General features: G+C 42.3%; 1 long non-coding RNA gene across 1 annotated transcript; it reads right to left on the bottom strand.

The window, feature by feature from the left end:
- Positions 1–2,341: 2,341 nt before the first annotated feature.
- On the bottom strand, positions 2,342–6,991 carry LOC138366598 (uncharacterized). Its single transcript, XR_011229173.1, has 3 exons — positions 6,429–6,991; positions 4,609–5,022; positions 2,342–3,622 (listed from the first exon to the last, which is right to left on the bottom strand). It is a non-coding gene; the product is annotated as an uncharacterized lncRNA (long non-coding RNA).
- Positions 6,992–7,555: the final 564 nt, after the last annotated feature.

Genomic DNA, 7,555 nt, shown 5'->3' with positions numbered 1-7,555 from the left:
GTTTTAACTCATTTTGTCAGGGACAGGAAGCCAGAGAATATATATACTTTAAGCTTGTGGCAATGTCCCCCCCAAGGTTCAAATTCTTACCCTCCCCAGGATGAAATTACCCAACAATTGCCTAACTCCTGGGTACCTATTTACGGCTAGGTACACAGATGTTAGGTGCAAGGAAATGTGCCAAACCATTTCTGTCCTGCCCATGAATCAAATCTGGGATCACCAATTGCGAGTAGAGAACCACACCAACAACACTTATGAGATCCTAATATTGGTTACTCATTGGTGGATTGAGATAAACTCTTCACTCTCTCTCTCTATCCCAACTGTATGGTAAGACCATTTGCAAAGTTACTTGTCATAACAGATCCAGTACAGCCTAACTTGTGAATTGTGACCCAGGTGAACCCAGACCCTAGCTGGATAAGCAACTAAGGGAATCGACTCTTAGTAATGCAGTGCCAGTAGAACCTAAAATCTGAGCTGGATAAAATCTCGTGCATATCATATATAAAGAAAAAAGAAACATTTTACAGTATCATATTTTAGTCAGGTCAGGTTAGAATAGGTCGGGTAAGGTTATCTTGAAGAGTATTGATATAGAGTGGTGAACCTTAATGGTTTCGAGATTGATTCCAAGCAAAATGAGGCATTTAAGCACTTTTCCTTACACCTGATGCAAGTGTTCTAGCATAAATAAATACTTGGGAGTTAGGCAACTGTTGTGGGTTGCATCCTGGGAAAGGTAAGTCATTACCTAGGGGACTGTGATATGCCTGACAACCTTCCTGTCTCCCAAAGTAATAAACCATCACCTGGAGCTACTGCCTTAAAATGGTTACCGTAACTGCGTAAAGACATGATGGATGCAGCCTAGACTAGGGGTGTAGTACAGTAATTGTAAGAGATAATACCCATTGTTGGTGACAGGAAGTGTGTGTATTTAGGCTTGTATTGAGGTTCCCCAAGGTCGACCTACTGACCCTTCCAGGATGCAACCCCACAACACTTGCCTAACTTCCAAGTATCTATTTACTGCTAGGTAAACAAGAATTCAACCTGTCTTCAGGATAGCATAGTACTTATTTCACATAATGATCATAGTTCCTTTGCTGCTAATTTTCAGTTTTCCTGTGGTAGATTTACAGTTACTGGCTATCACCAGGCACCAACCCTTCCTCATGTACCATAGTACCCATCCCATCGCTGTAGACACCAGAATAGTCTGTTCGATCAATTTTGAATGATAATTGTAATTTTCCATTCCCACTTCTGGTGTCCTCGCCTAGTTTTGCTTGCCGGGGGAGATGGGGGGGGGGGGGTTGAGCTCTGGCTCTTTGGTTCGGCCTCTCAACTGTCAATCAACTGGTATACAGATTCCTGAGCCTACTAGGCTCTATCATATCTACATTTGAAACTGTATGAAGTCAGCCTCCACCATATTAATGCTTAATGCATTCTATCTGTTAACTACTCGTGTGACACTGAAAAAATTCTTTTTAAAAGTCCCTGTGGCTCACTTGGGTACCAAGTTTCCACCTGTGTCCCCTTGTTTGTGTCCCACCAATGCTAAACAGTTTATCTTTATCTACCCCTGTCAATTCCTCTGAGAATTTTATAGGTAGTGATTATGTCTCCTAATTTTTGTGTCTTCCAGTGTCGTGAGGCTTATACCTCTCAGCTTGTGGACTAGCTTGGTGGCATACCTCTGTACCTTTTCTGACTTTTGTGTTTGACTAGATGTGGACTCTAGGATGGAGCAGCATATTTCAGCAGCATATTGGTCTGACATATGAGGTATACAAGGATCCGAATGATTCCTTACACAAGTTTCTGAAGGAGAAATTTGCGTAATATTTTCCAGCCTATTCGAATATCATGGATCAGCTACATCCTATTGAAGGCTCGTAGTTTAGTTCTGAAAAACCTTGGTAGTTCTTGGTAGTAAATTATAATAATTATTCCATGAATTATTATCTGTAAATATTTTTAGATATTTACATCTAGATATACATCTAATAGATATATCTTCTTACATCTAGATATTTCTAGATACTTGGTAATCCCCGTAGTGTAGTGGTTAGACACTCGCCTGGCGCTTCGTGAGCGCTTTGTCCTGGGTTTGTATCCTGGCCGGGGAGGACTGACTGGGGCACAAATCCTTAACAGTAGCCTCTATTAAACTCAACAGTAAAATGGGTACTTGGTTGTTAAATGATTTTTCGCGGGGTCGTATTCCAGGGACCATAGGATTAAGGACTTGCCCGAAATGCTATGCATACTAGTGGTTGTACAAGAATCTAAGAACTCTTGTACAGTATTTATAAATAAAACATTTCATTGGTGCCAAATTATATTACTGGATATATACAATAAGATATGCTCTAAATTTAAGAAAATAGATCGTACATTATGTATTATAGAAAAAGGATAGAGTAGCGAACACTACACTACTGCCCATAGAATGGGTATGGGGACCAATACCTTTCAGAGGATGGGTATAGGAGCCACAACCCCCCCACGGGATGGGAATAGGGACCATAACACCCACAGAATGGGTATTGGGTCCAATACTATGCACTCTGTACCACCACGTGCACCCTGTTCTACCATATGTACCCTGTACCCCCACATGTATGTTTGACCAGACCACACATTAGAAGGTGAAGGGACGACGACGTTTCGGTCCGTCCTGGACCAGTCTCAAGTCGATTCTGCATCCCGCACATGTACTCTGCATCCGCATGTGTACTCTTTACTCCTACATTTACTCTGTACCACCACGTGCACCCTGTGCTGTGCTAGAATCCCGGTAATACAGTCGGGTTCGTTCTCTACGCGCAATCGAGAATTCCAGGTTCGAATCCCGGGCGGAACAGAAACGGTTGGGCACATTTCCTTTTACCTAGTGCCTCTGTTCACCTAGCAGTGAGTAGATACTCAGGAGTTAGTCAGCTTATTGTGGGGTTGCATCCTGGGCGGGGTCAGTAATTCGGCCTTGGGGGGAAGGGGGTCCCTTGGTATTAGTCTAATGTGTATGAATACACTCTGGCTTCCTGTCCCGACAATGAATTATATGTACCCTGTATCACCACGTATATTCTGTACCACCACATGCACTCTGCACCCCACTATCAAACAGCCGATGGGTATTTGTTAATACAGTACTCTTTATGTGAAAAAAATATTAATTAATAATTGCCAGAGCAATCAATTTACAGTTCGTGCATCCTGGGAATGGTCTGTAATTCGGCCTTGTGGAACACAGAGCACCGTGGACAGCACGGAGACCTTGTGGGACCGAGCACAGGGTGCTCCAAATTTAGCTAAATCATTTGCTCGTTACGAGGGAATTGATTACCATCTGTGATTGCCTCTGAGCAGCCTGATGGCAGCATTATTTCCAGAAAAATCAAGAAAAAACGTTGCCTCAAGTCAACCAGATAAGTAATGAATAATAGTTATTCAAATTATTAATTAGGGTTTATAGTTCACCTATGGTGTACATAGCTACCACCTAGGGTTCTTTATTTTAGTATTTTGGATGATTTTAAGGTTTCATAATTAGGACTGTAGTGAAGTCGTCAGCGAAGATGACAGCTGTTGACGGACGAATACTCTTCTGTAAAGAGTAAACTATTTTAGTAAAAAGTTACAAGTCTCCATTCTGTGTCATCTAATGTTTCAACCCATGATTTAAACCGCTATTCTACAGTGCATCCTGTTAAAGGTTAGCACTTAGGAGAAATCTTTGCGCTTCTCAGTAAATTATAATACTCAAATTATTACATTTATATGTTTAGCGAAAGCATCATTATTACAATAGTGTAGGCTTTGAAAATCTTAGAGAATGGGTTGTAAGAACAGAAAACTATGTGACGTTAGAATATCTATGGGGTACACTACTGCAAACAAGATGGGACGAATACATTCGTTTGTTTATTTATATATATACAAGAAGGTACATTGGGTTTGTGAGGATATATAGCATTGTGTTACATTCTTGTAAAGCCACTAGTACGCGCAGCGTTTCGGGCAGGACCTTAATCTAAAAAATATTAGGTAAATTGTAGCAAAATTTTTAAAATGTTAACAGATACATTGTAAGAAAAAATTGAGAGATTAGTATGTATATTAAAGCACCTTTATGCCGTCGTTATAAATGTTCTTCCCTGTTGTCTGGCTGCGGTCGCCCGAGCCTGGGGACGGGAGGGGGAGAGTTAACTTATTACACAGAGATCACACTAACTATGCATCAAATGAACAAATCCAGAAGGGCCGTGACGAGAATTCCAACCCGCGTCCGGGAGCATCCCAGACACTGCCTTAATCGACTGAGCTACGACAAGGTTAAGAGTTAAAAGCGAAGTTCTACCGAACCTATTGGATCCTGCAGCCTCTCCGAGGCACAAACCAGGGTTTTACACAACTCCCCCCTGCACTCGAGCTATGTCAATAGGCCGTTCTCCCTCTTCGCCCATACATCATTACACAGGTAATTATGTAAGGGCGTTTACATTTTGGGTACTCCAAGCTAGGACATCTGTAGTTTGATGTATGGGATTTAGAGTTTAACCAAATCAAACTAGAACCTGCTTACTACGTTACCAGGTATTCCACAGTATGGAGCGTCGAATTGGCCGACGTCATGAAGGCTGAGAGACTTGAGCTGGGGCCAAGGGGCGAATGGTTGCTCTGATACCTTAAATGCAGGAAGGAACTGGAAGGACAAGGGTGCTGCTTGAAGAGTGAACTGTTGGACGTAATATGGAACTAGAAAGAAACTAGTTTTAAATCTGGTAGGGTCTTTTTTTGGACGGGGAGGGGGTGGGGGGGGGGGGGGGGGGACTGTAGAGACGCTTTCCCTGAAGACGACGTTTGGGAAAGGAGGAGCGAAAACCTGTACCGACAACTGGTTCTGCTCAGGAGACGACCACTGTCACCACCAGGGAGCCGGCCGGGGCCCATGTATTAGACCCCAGAGACCCCACACCAGTGTTGTAAGCAGAAGCATTCTGGAATCTGAAAAGTAATTACCAATTTAAGATTAAGAGTGCATTTAGACTTCACCCTGGTGCAAGAATATGGTTAAGGATAGCAAAGATAAAAATATTGAAAATTTTTACCATCTTTTGTAATAATTACACGAAAAAGTTAGGCAGGATATTCGTTTTGAATTTAAATCAGGTAGTCATCCGTTAACTACTATCAAAGACAATCTAAAACCATTTGTTAAGCCTCTAGGCTAAGGTTGTATATAACCTAGATATTTTTTAGAAAACTCAAATCAGAGGCTCAATTTTTTTTTTTTTTTTTTTGGGGGGGGGGGGGGCGCAAAGAAACGTATACAAGAAGCATTAATGCTACACCGTTGTAGTAACAGTTTGACTGCTCAGAACTTATTTTACTTCCCCCCCCCCTCTCTCTACACTAGTAAAAGCTTTTCAACTTCATATTTAACATACTAACATTGTCCACCCAAGTAACCTGGAATAAACATTCAACGTGCATGCCTATAAGGTACATTACCAAACTACAACTTTTTAAACTGCTGGAGCAAGCCACTGTGGGGGAAAGTGTCCGGAGACTAGCATCTGTATTTTACTCAAGGCGCGTTTGTCAAACTTCTGGCTGGCTTGTTTAGACCCCCCCCCCCCCCCCCGAGGTGCTGATAATTTCACCACTATAGGAACCGGTAGTTAACTATCCTTCACGTGCAATGATCAGGACGAATTATTCCGTTAATTTTTTATATTTTATAATTTTACACGAGACACTGAATTCATGAGTAATACAATCTACCGAAATGATAGTCTACTTTAATGCAATTTTACGATTAATATATGACTATTTTTTAATTAGTGTTGATGGTAAAGCACCATAGATGGACATTCTAGAGGATTAACATATCCCGGTTTGTAGCAAATTTCACTAGTTACCCCATTACTAGAATTACACCTCTGGCCTGTTGAATGTAAGTCATGTTATTAAAACATGACTAAAGTTCAGTTTTGACTTCGTAATTTTAACCTTTAACTAGTGACCGCATTGTACACTTATAGAAATTTGTAATAAATTTAACCGAATTTAAGGAAGAAGGCCAGACGCTAAGGGCTAGCCGCTCACATGACAAGTGGGGTAGAGGAGCGTCACAGGACAGTTTGGGTCTGTTATAGTGCCACACGCAGCATTATGTGCACTTAACCCAACCTTCGACTCGTCAATTCAAATCTGAAATGGTAGTTTTACCCCATACATTTCCTTAGTAACAGTCTGGGGAACCAGGAAAAGGGAAAATAGGGAGCTACAAGGGAGGGGGACGTAAACAAGAGGGGGAAGGGAAGGGAAGGGAGACACAAGGGCCAGGTGAGGGGAATGAGGTGGACGCAACAAAAGGGGATTGGGATGATCCACCACATACAGCTCACCTTCAGGAGACGAAGCTGGAACTGTATACCAAAAGTGAGGTAAAACCACACTGAAGTACTTTTTGGTCTCATCGTTCCTTTTATAACCAGCAGCCAACCAAATCCGGCCGCTGATTGGTTGACATTCGCCCTAAACCTCACCCCATTGGTTAACATTTTGCGAGTCGGAAATGTCAATTATCAATGGCCAACAGCCACTCCTTCACTCCAAATACGAACGAGTTTCTAATAAACCAATAATGATCCCCAGCTTGAATGTTTGAAGTTCCTAATTTCAAAATCTAATTCACAAAGCCAATACAACATTCTGTTATAAATGTTGCAACAGAACAACAGGTACAACAGAGCAACATTTGTAATAGAATCGACAGTGAATCATGCGTCAGTCAAGAACTGTTCATGGCCGCTCGACAACTACAATATACAACATATACAATAACAGACTAAGAGACCCAACAACCCAAAGTTCCAGACACAACACTGGATGATGTTAAATTATTTGCTTTCAACTGACTTAAGATATTGTTCGTTAATGACAAATTAAATGAATTTAACTTATTGAAGTGTGAACATTTATGCTTTATAATAACTATTAACGTCCAGGATGACATTGTTCAGAATATTATTCTGCACAAGTAGCGTCCACTAACACTAACAAGGGGGTAGTAGGCTAACAAGGGGGTAGTAGGCTAACAAGGGGGTAGTAGGCTAACAAGGGGGTAGTAGGCTAACAAGGGGGTAGTAGGCTAACAAGGGGGTAGTAGGCTAACAAGGGGGTAGTACTCAGCTGGCTGCTCAGAGGCGATCACAGATGGTAATCAATTCCCTCCTTACCAGCAAATGATTTAGCTCAATAATTTCAGTCTAAACGGAGCCAACCGGGGAGCCGGTCGGCCGAGCGGACAGCACACTGGACTTGTGATCCTGTGGTCCCGGGCTCGATCCCGGGCGCTGGCGAGAAACAATGGGCAGAGTTTCTTTCACCCTATGCCCCTGTTACCTAGCAGTAAAATAGGTACCTGGGTGTTAGTCAGCTGTCACGGGCTGCTTCCTGGGGGGTGGAGGCCTGGTCGAGGACCGGGCCGCGAGGACACTAAAAGCCCCGAAATTATCTCAAGATAACCTAA

Source organism: Procambarus clarkii, chromosome 20, assembly GCF_040958095.1.
Source record: "Procambarus clarkii isolate CNS0578487 chromosome 20, FALCON_Pclarkii_2.0, whole genome shotgun sequence".
Taxonomy (NCBI): domain Eukaryota; kingdom Metazoa; phylum Arthropoda; class Malacostraca; order Decapoda; family Cambaridae; genus Procambarus; species Procambarus clarkii.
The sequence above is the reverse complement of the archived record's forward strand: the minus strand, read 5'-3'. Positions and strand labels throughout refer to the sequence as shown.